Genomic DNA, 12,734 nt, shown 5'->3' with positions numbered 1-12,734 from the left:
TGAACTGAGGATGTTATCAAGATGAAATGATTTCTTTTAGCATTGTGCTGAATTCAACCTGATAGCAGTGAGAGCCCTAGGCAGAAAATACCAATTTTATGATTGCTTGGTAGGCTTACGACACCTGAGTAAAATTTCTTAATTTGCTATTGCTAGTGTCATACACTGCTACAACTGAGCAAAAGTACTTTAGATGCTCATTGTGCATTCTTATTAATAAGACTTTCTTGCCTCTGAGCCCTTGCAAATCCAAAGTTGGTCAGTAGGAGATAAAAGGAAATATCAGAAAGGGATATTCTTAGGCAAGTTCTATGAGATTATAGGAATTTTTCTCACTAGGAAAACAGACCATACATTTGGTATATTACTAGTTTTTTCCCTATGTTCAAAAGTTTTTATGAAAAATAATCAAAATAAGCCTGAAGACAAACAGCAAGAAGAGTACTCTTCTTTTCCAGTGGAGATAGTTCAGCTTTTGATTTTCACTTTTCAAATACTGTTAGCCATGAGAAAGCTATGGAAAAAACAGTCTGATGACTGTGTGCAGTGATTAATGTAATTGCCTGCAGAACTAGGCCCCAGATATGTCTCCTATTTTCATCTTGTGGGCACTGTTGGTTTAGGAAAGCTATCAGATGTGTGGGTTTCTCCTCCAGGTGTCTATTAGAACCATAAAATTATATAGGATGTAAAGGACCTCTGGAGGTCATTTAATCTAATGTCCTGTTCAAAATCAGGTACAGGCTAGATCTGGGTGCTGAAGGCTTAACGAGTCTAGCTGTGAGTATCTTCAAGGATGGAGGTCTCACAACCTTTAATGAAAGAACCTGTCCTAGATTCTGACTACAATTTTTGTTACAAGATTTTTTTTCTAACATCCAGTCATAATTCCTCTTCTTGCAAGCAGTTTCTTTTGTCCTTTGTCTTTTTCTCTATGAATCTTCAAGAAGTGATGAGTCTTGTTCTTCTACCCTCCCACTAGCCAATTGAAGATACGGTCTGTCCCCCTTCTACCTTTTTAGTCTCTCATCCCAACACTGAACAAACACAGTTCTGTCAACCTCTCCCACATGTTTCTGTAGACAATGGCATAAAAAATAAAGGGATTTTGGAAATGTGGTAGAAGGGAGAAAGGTCATTGATGGGCTGCCCAATATTAGATCAGAAATATCCTTAACAGATATTAACTTGTATCCTTGACACTAAAAATGTCAATATGTGTTGAGTGCAGGTTTAATTTTTCATTTGTTAAAAGTCTGTAGGAAAGAGAAGGGCTCTTCAGCCACAGTGCAGCCCAATGGAATACAGATTTTCATGTCTCCTGGTATGTGTTCATATCTTCCAGGCTCCCACAGTCACAGTGCTTTATGTATCAATGTTGCCCTGCAAGCAGATAGCTATTTTGATCTTCAGGCACAAATTGGAATATTTTTACCCTACATATTTTAAAATATTCCAAACAAATGATATTTATGTTTTGAATTATTCTCCCCACAGATATCAGTCTACATATTTAAAATCTAACCTCTTTTTTTTTTTTTTTTTCCATTTCTCAATCTTCTAGATTCCTTTTCCCTCTATTTTGTTAGAGACTACAATCTTTTCTACTTGAATAGAACTTGCAGCACACTATTGACTCTTTCATCAAGTTATGGAAGAAGTCAATTGGGCAGTCTTTCTTGTACTCAACAAGAACATCCCTCTTGTGCTGGTCTATCGTGACATCCTGCCAGCATTGCTCCTCTCTGCTTATAGCCCTTCACTGAGTTCATTACTGCTCTAACCTGCCATTCCATGCAAAACAAACTGCAGTACATTTCACTCTTCAAATAAACTATTAACCTGTATTCTTAGAGAGGGAAACTTTTCGAGCTGTGTCCTACCATATAGATTGAGAATATCAGTAGAAATGAGCTCAAAGAAGTGTAAGGAAATATTACCAAGAAGTTAGGAATCAATGTTAAAGCATTACATGTCCTCTCCAGATTGATGCAGCTATATCCCACTTAAAATGTCAGTGCATATGCAGACACCATCTTCAAAGAACTTCTACTATATGCATACACATATATATAAAACTATGTTAATAAGATCAGCCATTTCTGTCTTTGCTCTGAATACTTTTGAGAAAGTGTAGGTGGTTTTCTGTAGTATGATGAATACCTTTTCAGATTAAGAGACTGTAAAAAGAGTAGATTCATCAAAGATGTGCCATCAAATGATATCCAGACAAAACAGTGAATGACTGCATTTCTTTGTGCATGGTTACTTCTTTTCCCTGTTTTTCAAGATACCTTGCTGTTTGTTTAAAAATCCCACTAGAAGAGTTTTTCTGTTGAACAGACAGAAACAGCCATACTGGATCGGACAGAAGATGCCTTAGGGTTAAGTCTTTATTGTCTTTTGAGATAAGCCTGAAAGCAACCTTACAGCCAGTGTGCTATGCCACATGGACTCACTCACGCTCAGCCACAGGCACATCAGTCACACATCAGTCTTTCAGGGACATGCAGGCAAACTCTGTGCATGCCTCTGGGTCCTGCTCTGCTCACTCATTTAGAACAGGCTTTGGGATCTAAAGATGTGTAAAGCAGTTGGTATCCCATCTCTTATGCAGTTGGGGGTTAGATGCTTCAAAGGAAGATTCCTGGCTATACTAATGGTGAAGAATTTTGAAATCAATTAGAATCATAGAATCATTGAATTATTTAGGTTGAAGGAGACCTCTGGATGCCATCTAATCCAATCTGTTGCTCAGAGAGGGTCTGATTATATCAGTTTGCTCAGGGAGGTTTCTAATTGAGTGTTCAACAACTCCAAGGCTGGAGATCCCAAAAGCTGCCTGAACACGTTCCAGTGTTTGACTATCCTTATAATGAAAATATTTTCCTTATATCTAATTGGAATTTCCTGTGTTCCAAACTCTGCCCAAGCCTTTTTTCCCCCTGCTGTTCTGCACATCTGTTAAGAATTTTGCTCAGCCTGGCTCCACCTGCTCTGAGTCTTCTGTTCAGGTACCAACTTGGTTGTTCCTCCTAATCTAGTGTTGTCTGCAGACTTGTTGAGAATGCATATTGTCCTGCCATTGGGGTTAATAATGAGGACATTAAACAGTATGAACTTCATTGTCAGCCCCTGAAGGGTGCTGTAGTTTCTGGCTGCCAGTTGGACTTTGCACCGCTGATCACAACATGTTGCTATGTTGTTTTCGCAGGGACTGAACTGAGACTGACCAGCCTTTAAGTGACCTGGATCCTTACACCTGCAATTCCTGAAGCTGGATGAAGACCTGCTGAAATGTTCTTGCCCTGTAGGCTCCTGTGGTTAACAGTTATTTTATTCTTTATACGTAAGAACTTACAAACCTCATAGATAGTATATCTAGACTTCCATTAAGTAAAAAATGCTGCAGATTTCTTGGCTCTAAGAGTAAATTGGGTTAGCAAATTCATGGGTCTGAAACTGTTCCTGTCGATTGTTGTTCCTGAATATGAGCCAGTACCAATTTTTAGATGTTCTACTTCTCACTGACACATCTTTATTAGGTTCCTTCAGAATCCCTTGCAGTCTTCTCTGACCTTGCCAAATGAAATAATTTTCAACCATCTGCAAAATTAATTGACTGACTCACTGTTCACATTTTTTTTTCTCAGTGATTGTACTCATACAAAACACATGGGGTTCTATCAGACGTTGGTCCTATCATGTTCCCTGAGATGTTTTAAACAACTATTTTTATTTAAATTTTACAAGATTAACTTATATTGAAATAAAACTCTATGATCTGCGTTTCTCCAGTTCCCTACCTTTTCTTTTTTCCTTTCTTTTTTTTTAATAGCTGGAACAGTTGTTACCCTGCAGGTCTCCAGTGGAGCTGCTGATTTTAACCAGAGATTGAATATTTTGATAGCTGTTAAATCCCTTCTGTCTTCAGCATCTGCAGGGCTTTGGAGAGGTACCAGCTAGTCCTAGTGAGTTGTTGTTTGCCAGTTTGTGCCAGCCTTGTTTGCTGTACTTTTCATCTTCAGTCTCTGTTTGAGGCCCATCTTCATTACTTGAAATTACTGATCCTGGAAGGGTGAATGAATACTTTTGCTGTGACATGGTGGGAAGGGATTATTCAAAGAATTCTTTAAGTTTATTTGCATTTTTGTTGTCTTTTAGTTCGTGGTCGTCTTGGGCTTGGAGATAACTAATTCACTTCTGACTTCCTGCTTCTGTAATACCTGGAAAGTTTCATTGGGTTTGTTGTATCCCGTGCAGTTCTTCTCCAAATTCCTGCTTTGCTCTTCTATCTTCTTTTCTGCACACTGTCACTAATGATTTTCCCTTTCCTGTTGACTTCTCTTCTCTTGGGTCAGATTTCTTTCTTCTCAGTGAGATTAAGTGCACGTCAGTAGATTTTTAACTTTTTTTACTTATCTAGCTAACTTCCTCAGCTACTGGCCTATATTTCATATTAGTCTTTCTTACGTGTATATATATATACATAAGATTCATTGTATCATTTTTCCCACAAAGTAAAACTTCTAAGATACTTCTGTTACTGCACAGAAAAATCCAGCTTTAAATAATGTTTTGTGGAAAACCCAGCTAATCATGAAATCTTTAGCTGTCAAGAAACGTGTTGCTCAGTCCAGTAAAGCTACTTCTGTTAATTCAGGATTCCGTTAATTAAGCATTCACTTCATCAATGGAGACCACAGTGGAAATGTCAGGAGATGAGGAAGTGGGAGATTTTCCAGCAAGAAACGTTTAAAGCAGTAACCCTGAAGTCAGCTTTAACAGTAACTAGGGAACAAAAATTTCAGAGTGCTTGACAGTGGCCTTTAAGGTGAAGGATGAATACTGAGGGAGGAAGAAAGAAGCCACAGTCGTGTAAAAACAGGTTTTGGATTTATAGATTGCTACAGGCTACTGAAGATGCTTATTCAGTTTCTATAAATCTTTCTGTGTGAACTTGTTCATCCAGATGGAGACTCAGTAATGGTACTGATACTGCAACCTGCAGAGTGGAGTTGTAGATTACTTCCTTAAAGATTACTTGTGAACTTTTGTTATAATTTCACAGAGATCCACATATATTCATGATTTTTAAGAGTGAAGAAACTTTTTATTTATAGCTAGAAGATAATACTTTGTCAGCACCAACCCTCACGTACCAAATTTATTTCTATAGCTTTGTTATTCTTGGCAGCAACTGAAACCCACAAGAACTTCCTCTTCATAATCTGCAGCTTTCACTACCCTGCAGCAGTTCTGAGTACTTAACAAGTACATTTCTAAACCAGACATAGAAAGGAGGTGTATTTACGATAAAAAGAAATTGCCAAAGGAATTCTGAAAGCTAAGCAAGCTATCACTTACTTTCTTTCCCCAGTTCCGTCACAGTATGATGAATCACAAATCAAGTTATCTTTTATTCTCTTGGAAAAGAGAGCTATACAAAAAGTGGCTATAACAAAAGACAGCTCATCCCTCCTACTAGCCTTCAATTCAGTTGACACCTTTGCCACTGGGTCTACCCTGAGGTCAAGTTGAGTTCAGGCTGGGTTTTCTCCCTTCTAATTTTCTCCCTGCATATCCTAAGAACTTCTCTGTACTCTCCCTGAATTTCCCATCCCTTCTTCCACAGGAATAAGGTTCTTCTTTTCTCTTGGAGCTTCAGGAAAAGCTCCCTGTTCATCCACGCCGGTGCTCTCCCCCACAGGCTCATCTTGCAGCTCAGGGGGATGGGCTGCTTTTGCACCTTCCAGACTTCCTTCTTGAGGAGGGACCAGCTTTTCTGGACCCCTTTACCTTTCAGGAAATAATCCAGGTATGTATGGGGAGGCCTCTCAAACTATGTGAAACACAGTTTGATTTCACTGCAGAGGAAAGCGTGCAGCATGCTTCACAGCTGGAAGGATCACATTTCCTTCCTCAGTGAGTGAAGCATTCAGAATTAGATGTGGTGCCAAGGACAGCATCCGGACAGGGAGAGCTGGGTGAGGAGTCTTACAAAATGCATGCAGTGCTGCTTGTAATGATGCTGAGTTTGGTCTGTGGTACAGCTCAAAGTGGTGGCTGCAAAACATATGAGGCGAATTAATGGGGAATTTAAGCAAGAATTCTCAACTCAGAAATGGATAATTCCAGACAGCTGATGAAAGAGGGTTTCATACACACAGTTCACCTCATCTCGTGCTTAATGGTTGGGCTTTGATGTTAGTGTATTTTTCCTCCTTTGCCTAACAATTATTTATATTAATACTGAGATGATACTGCAGTCGTGTTTCTGCATCTTCAAACCAAATCCTTGTTTAATGTCATAGGCAGTGTTTCAGCCAGGTTTTCTCAAGAGAGTAGCTCTATTTCATGAAACAATTAAATTTAGATTTGCTTGGTGACCTAAAAGTCCTCAACCTGATTTCAAGCTTGTAAACACAGTGGTAAGAAAATGATTCCTGAGAAATGAGAACGGAGTCAAGCTGGGGATAAATACTCTAAATAGTAATCTCAGCCACAAATCCTGTTTCAGGAGCAGAGAGAATGCAGGCAAGGTGGTGATCCAGACTGACAAGACATGAAACTGCAGTACTGGTTTATTAAGTCTAGCACAAGCATGTTAATCAAAGTCAGTGAAAGAAAAAAGGAGTTGCTGGACTGAAGTGATAAAATCAGATACAAAATCTGATCTGCTAAAACAATCTGCAAGAGGCAAAATTTCATTGTAGGGAGCACGCTCACAAAAAGGTAGAGAGTGCTGTGCTCACTTACACTGAAGCAAAAAGCTGTGTAACACTGAGGGAGAAAATCAGTATCATATACGAATAAACAAAAAGAGTATGTGCCAGCAGTAAGTCCTTTCATTCTGTTTGAACTCTAGGAAGCTGTGGGGACTGCACTGGGATCTGAATGCTAACTGCATTGCAACTCTTCTCAGGTTAAAGGTAAGGATCACCCCCAGACTCTGTCTGATTTTCCACTACATTCACATCAGTGCATATAAAAGCAGTTGTGCAAGATAAGAGCTATGCCTGAATCATAGAAACATATAATGGTTAAAAGGTTGGAAAAGACCACTAAGATCATCTGGTCCAACCATTCACCTACCACCAGTTAAACTGTTCTTGGATATTCTATTTTAGGAGAGCCTCAGTCAATGTCTTGCTAGTTCATACTTTCCTTCTGCAACACTTTTTGAACAAACAGTTTAGTAATACTTTCTGATGGGGGGACATAGCTCTGGTCTTTGGCACTATGTCTGACATTTTCCTTAACTTGCTAGCAATACCTTACTCCCCTCCCTTATACTTACTCTACCAAGCTTTCTCCCTGCTCTGATCCAAAGGATCACTGCATTTTCTGTTGTACGTGGCCCAAATCTTGGTCTTCAGCAAAGTACGTATTTCTGTGTAGATGTTCACTGTTCCAATTGGTCTTTTCCATGGAAAGGATGACTAGGTTCAAGTGAAAACAGATTGTTGTAAAGTTTTTTTCCATACCATATTTTGTCCCATGGAAAGGATGGAATAATGCTGCTCCACTGCCACACTTGTGCTGCTTTTGAGTTGTGTCAGGGAAGATCTGCTGCCACAGTGAGACCCAGTGTGAAGGGCTCTTGCCAGTGCAGTGGCTGTTTCCTGAATGCAGTCCCTGTAAAGATGGGAAACAGATCTGACTGTGAATTCTTTTTCTGCTATTTTGTAACTGCTGGAACTTTTACTATTTGATGCAGATGCTCTTACTAAAACCTCTGTCAGTTGCCATCCTTAGGGAAGTGGTGATACTTGGCTGAGAGTAGAAAAGGGAAACCTCAGTTAGAGAAAGCGAGAAGCCTGGGGCAGGGAGCGGGGGGAGCACCCACCTTAGATTTTCCTGCTGGAACCAGCTGGGAAAGGCTTCATGCACTTCTCTTTCTGCTCCCTCTTTGCTGAGTGGGAGGCAGAACACTTCTCCCCAGACATCCCCTGGTGCCTTCTGACGTGTCCTGTGCGGCACCTCTGAAGCACACAGCAGTCCCTGCAGATGAGAGAGCTTCCTTCCATGCTTTCCTGGGGACGTTCGAGCAGATTGCATTCTTCAGGATGGTTACTTTTTGTCCTAATTACCAAGAACAGCTTTACAAGGTTACTCAAACAGTGGTCTATGCAGAGGAAATTGTGTAACTTGTGACCTGATGGCACTGTGACTGACTCAGATGGGTTTTGAACGTTCAGATCTGGTGTTATTGGCTCTTGTTGTCCAGTACAGTTTCTTTTCAACACGGGCAGAGTGTTGAAATATTTCTTCAGTACACTGCATCTTCAACATCACACAGGCAAACAAGAGCCTCACAGCTCCTCCCTTCAAATTCGTGACAATTATTTAAATACCACAAGAAACATCACAAGAAGGATTGTATTTTTCTTTTTCTTTTTCTTTTTTTTTTAAATATATATATTTTTTCTCTGTTTACAGCCTTTAAATTTATGGCTATGGTGGATTGCCTCCAAGTGGCAGCTAAGTCCCCACTCAGTTTCTCACTCCCTACCTGCAGTACTTGGGAGAAGGAATTGGAAGAGCAAGAGTAAGAACAGATTATGGTTCAAGACAAAGACAATGTCTGTATCCCCAGCTTTTATGGTTGAGCATGACGTCATATGATATGGAATTTTGTTCAGCTGGAGTCAGCTGTCCCTCCCAGCTTCTTTTGCAGCCACAGCATCCTCACTGGCAGGGCAGTATGGGAAGCTGAAAGTCCATGACTTGGTGTATGCACTGCTCAGCAGCAATCAAAACACTGCTGTGCTATCAACATTATTTTCATCCCAAATTCAGAACACAGAACCACCCCAACTGCTATAATAACTCTGCTACCTGAGACCAGGACACCTCCCAACCCCTTCCCTTCTCTCCAGCCTACTTTCAGTGGGGCCAGAGAGGGAAAAAAAGACAAGGCCTATATACCGTGCAAGCACTGCTCAGCAACAGCTGGAACACCAGTTTGTTATCACCACTCTCTTGGTCACCAATCTAAAGTAAAGCCCCAAAGGAGCTATTAAAAATTCCAGCCTAGCTGGACTCAGTTCAATCTCTGCCCCTTTTTCCATGCCATTTACATCATGGTCAGTAATGCCCCACTATCTAATGCCTCTTTGTCAGCCACACCTCTCAACCTCACCTTCAGCACATCTACCCATTCCCTGTGTAACATCTGTAAAATGTACAGCAAATATCCACCAGGTTCATTCAACTCTGCCTGTCCATGCCCACCCCTGGGCCTTCCCTTGCCCAAGCCCAGGCCCCCACACCATCCTGGGGCTGTGGTCCCTTTCCCAGCAAGACAACAGCAGGCTGGGCTTCGGCCCTTCACAGCCCTGCCAGGTCAGCCCTTTGCCCAGCTGAGCCCACCTGTGGCCCAAACCCATCCCAACTTGTGGGCCTGTCCCCCCCAAGGAGACTCCACACCCAAGGTCTGCACCACTGTCCCTGACCGCCTTCCTGTGCTTGGGAACACAGGATGGGATCAGGTTGCCAGGGCCTGCCCTGAACTGCCCATGGGGACCCCCAACACTCTTGTCTTACAGGGTGCCCCTGGCCCATCTTCCCATGCTGTGTCACTGAGTGGCAGAGAACTCTTCCATCCTTTTAAAAAAATTGTTGTTGTTTTCAGCTTTTGTTTGTTTCTTACTTTCTGCATCCAAGCTGTGTTTCTTGCCCAAGCGTGAACCTTAGAGATGAATCTTTCAAAACAACAGAACATAAAACCATAATTCACAGCAAAGTTGTGTTTACACTTGTGAATGTGTTGACAGAAAGGCCAACTTTCAAGAAAGAAAGAAATTCAAGGGAACACAAGAGACACAGGAATAGTCTGTAGGCAGAAATATGGCCTGCCTTACGTATGAATGGGAAAATACTTCTTCTAATGTAATATGTAAATAATTATAGATGACGACCCCTAAGAAATATCTTAGAAACAGTTGCTTTTCCAACACCTTCTGTTTTGTTGGTTCAGGTTGTTGTTTTTTATTCAGTTTTTGTGTCTCCTGGGCTGGATCTTATTGCCTTCTCTGGGCTGAACAGTTGAAACCTATCATTAAAATATTCCTTCTGCTAGATCTTTGAGAGCGAGCACTCAACCTCTGCAAATCCCCATTAGTTCTATATTTTAAGCTGCTGTGGAAGTTTGTTCTGCCGTGTCACATGCACAGTGTGCAAAGTGCAGTGTGAAGGGTCAGGCTGTGTCAGGTGGAATTCCCAGTCCGAACTGAACGTTGCTCAATTTTCCCACTGCCCAGAAGCATTTTGAGAAATGACCTTTCAGTCATGCCTTTAAGCAGGAATCTTCAGACTGTCCGACTTGATCCACCAGCCCTCACAACATGGGTATATGAAAGTTGGGGCCAGGACTTTATTCCAGACTACAGGATATTTTAGTACTGCTCATCAAAGCCCCTGGTTACTCTTACCAGTGTAGTGCACTCCATGTTCTTAGAGAACATACTTCTAAACAACTCAGCTGGCCTTTCAGCATGTTCTGCTTCTCACCTGAGTTAACCATTAAAGAAGGCTGAACAAAGGACATTATCTTCCTACTGATGGCAAACAAATCCAAAGAGAATGATACGGTAGAATTGACAAAGCAGCATGAAATAGAAAGAAGGAGAGCTCTGACACTGATGACTCAAAACCAGCAAATACTCCAAATTTCAAAGCCAGCGTAATTTGAAAACTGTGATGAAATCATAGGAGTATGTTTAGCAAAAAACACTGTGATTACCTCTTTCTTGACAGTCTGCTGCTTCATGGATACTTGATGGATATTATGTGCATTCATAGCAGTACATAGTTTGAGCAAATGAGTTTCAAAGTACAAAGCTAAATGTTTTCATAATTCAGTATTTCAGGAGGAACATAGTGCAAATGAGACCTAGAAAATCAGTTCTCTAGAAACATAGTCCATTTCTTTTGTTACATTTTGGCTTATTGAAGGATACAGGTAAGATTGCATGTTACAGTTATCACTGAAGCACGCATTTTACATAAAATGTCTATTTAAGTTTAAAAAATATTTTCCTTTTTTTTTTTTTTTCAATATTGAAAAGATATTATGCTGTTTTGTGGATTCTGGGCTATCATTTATTCACACTTTTATGTACCTCTGACTGCAATTCCTGCATATATTAATTCTCTCTTTAGCAGCTTCATCTGCAGGAAGAAAAATGGCAGCACAACAGTTGTCCTATCTGCAGATTTTGCTCCTTGCAAATTCTGAAAAACATTTCAATACAGTTTTCCTTGTGCGACATCTAATACTGCTAAAAGCTGTGTTTTGTTCCCATTTCTAGAGATTTATTTACAGTATGAGGGAACCATCAGCTGCACTTCCTTTCTCTTGTAATTTTTGCTCCTTGATTGAAGTTGCTGTTACATGGCTTCTCCTGGAAGCTGTTGGCACTGTCTGTGGTCTCTACCAGCGTCATGATTTGGAAGGTACGACATTTCTGGCTCAATGGAAAGAAAGTACATGTAGTAGATGTAGAAAGTCATGCTTCCATGTTCTGACAGCACTTGGTTACAGGACGGCAGCCCTTTGGCACTGTGCAGCTGGGTGTGATTTAGAAAGAAGTTTGCCGAGGCATCTCCAGACAGTGTGGGAAATTCAGTTCACCAAGGGCTTAGAAATGAAGGATGTATATTCCTGTGCCCTTTTTCTGTTGCTGTGCTTTTTCTTGGCAGTGTGAAAGTAGGAAACAGTAACGGAAGGAACAGAAACCTGCAGATGATGTTCTTGCAAACAAAGTACGCTCATGTTACTCTTGAGATTTTCTCCTTGCAGATCGCTGAGTAGAATTCAGGTGCTTATGCATGAATGGCTAGAACTATTTTAGATGCCTTGGGACACCTGAAACATTCAGAAGCCTGCAGACATGCCATGGATCCTACAGAAGATGTGTATCCTTGTGGAGAGAAAGTTACAGGCCACGAGAAAAGCTGGGGAGGCTTAATTGGTGTTAGATGTCCTGTGCTTATTTGAAAGATTCCTGTCTACACTGCGTCTCAGGTGAGTGTCCTGTGTCTGAAAGGAGAGGGCAAAGAGTGGAGAAGGGAGGTTCACATGCATGTATTGGTAGAAATGTTCTGTAGATTGTAGGTAAGTTGGCTCTTACCTTCACCATCACTGTTAGTAAGAAAACTATTTTGCATTGTATAGCACTGTATGAGTGTGCCTTTCAGTGCATGGATTGTTCTTACCGTGTTTGCTCTGAGAACTTGCCCCTTGCTCTACAGCACTGGTGACGTGAAAGAGGGGAAGGTTGAGCTCATCACAGCACCAGTACTTTTTGTGAGAGCACTTACATAGTGTATGTTAGCCTCCAGAACTGCTGGATGTTCTTTCCCCAGGTCAGGAGGTACTGCTTAAAATGGAGATTGCTTATGTTACCTGAAAGCAGGTAAACTGTGTTACAAATACTGATGAAATGATTTAATCTCCTTCATTCATACAAATACAATTAAACCACTTTTCTCCACTCTTCCCTCTAATCCTCACATTGACACAGAGTCAGTGGGACAGTTGTTATTCTGGGGTTTGCTATCTGATAGAACAAAAAAATAAAGGACTTATTCATTACAGAATGGTTTCTGGTCAGTGAAGCTCTGACTACCTGTTCTCTTTAGCTGTACTGTATTCTCATGTCAGGAATGAGAAAATACAAACTTGTCCATTTCACTTCTCTTTTGGGAACAAAAAAAGTTGTAGCAAT

General features: G+C 40.9%; 1 long non-coding RNA gene across 1 annotated transcript; it reads left to right on the top strand.

Annotated features, from left to right (window-relative positions):
* The first annotated feature begins 3,984 nt into the window (after positions 1–3,984).
* LOC149912191 (uncharacterized) lies at positions 3,985–10,960 on the top strand. Its single transcript, XR_016462119.1, has 3 exons — positions 3,985–5,818; positions 6,869–6,932; positions 8,443–10,960. It is a non-coding gene; the product is annotated as an uncharacterized LOC149912191 (long non-coding RNA).
* Positions 10,961–12,734: the final 1,774 nt, after the last annotated feature.

This window comes from Phasianus colchicus, chromosome Z (assembly GCF_987193195.1).
Source record: "Phasianus colchicus chromosome Z, bPhaCol1.hap1.1, whole genome shotgun sequence".
In the NCBI taxonomy this organism is placed as follows: Eukaryota; Metazoa; Chordata; class Aves; order Galliformes; family Phasianidae; genus Phasianus; species Phasianus colchicus.
This window is presented reverse-complemented; position numbering and strand designations above follow the sequence as displayed.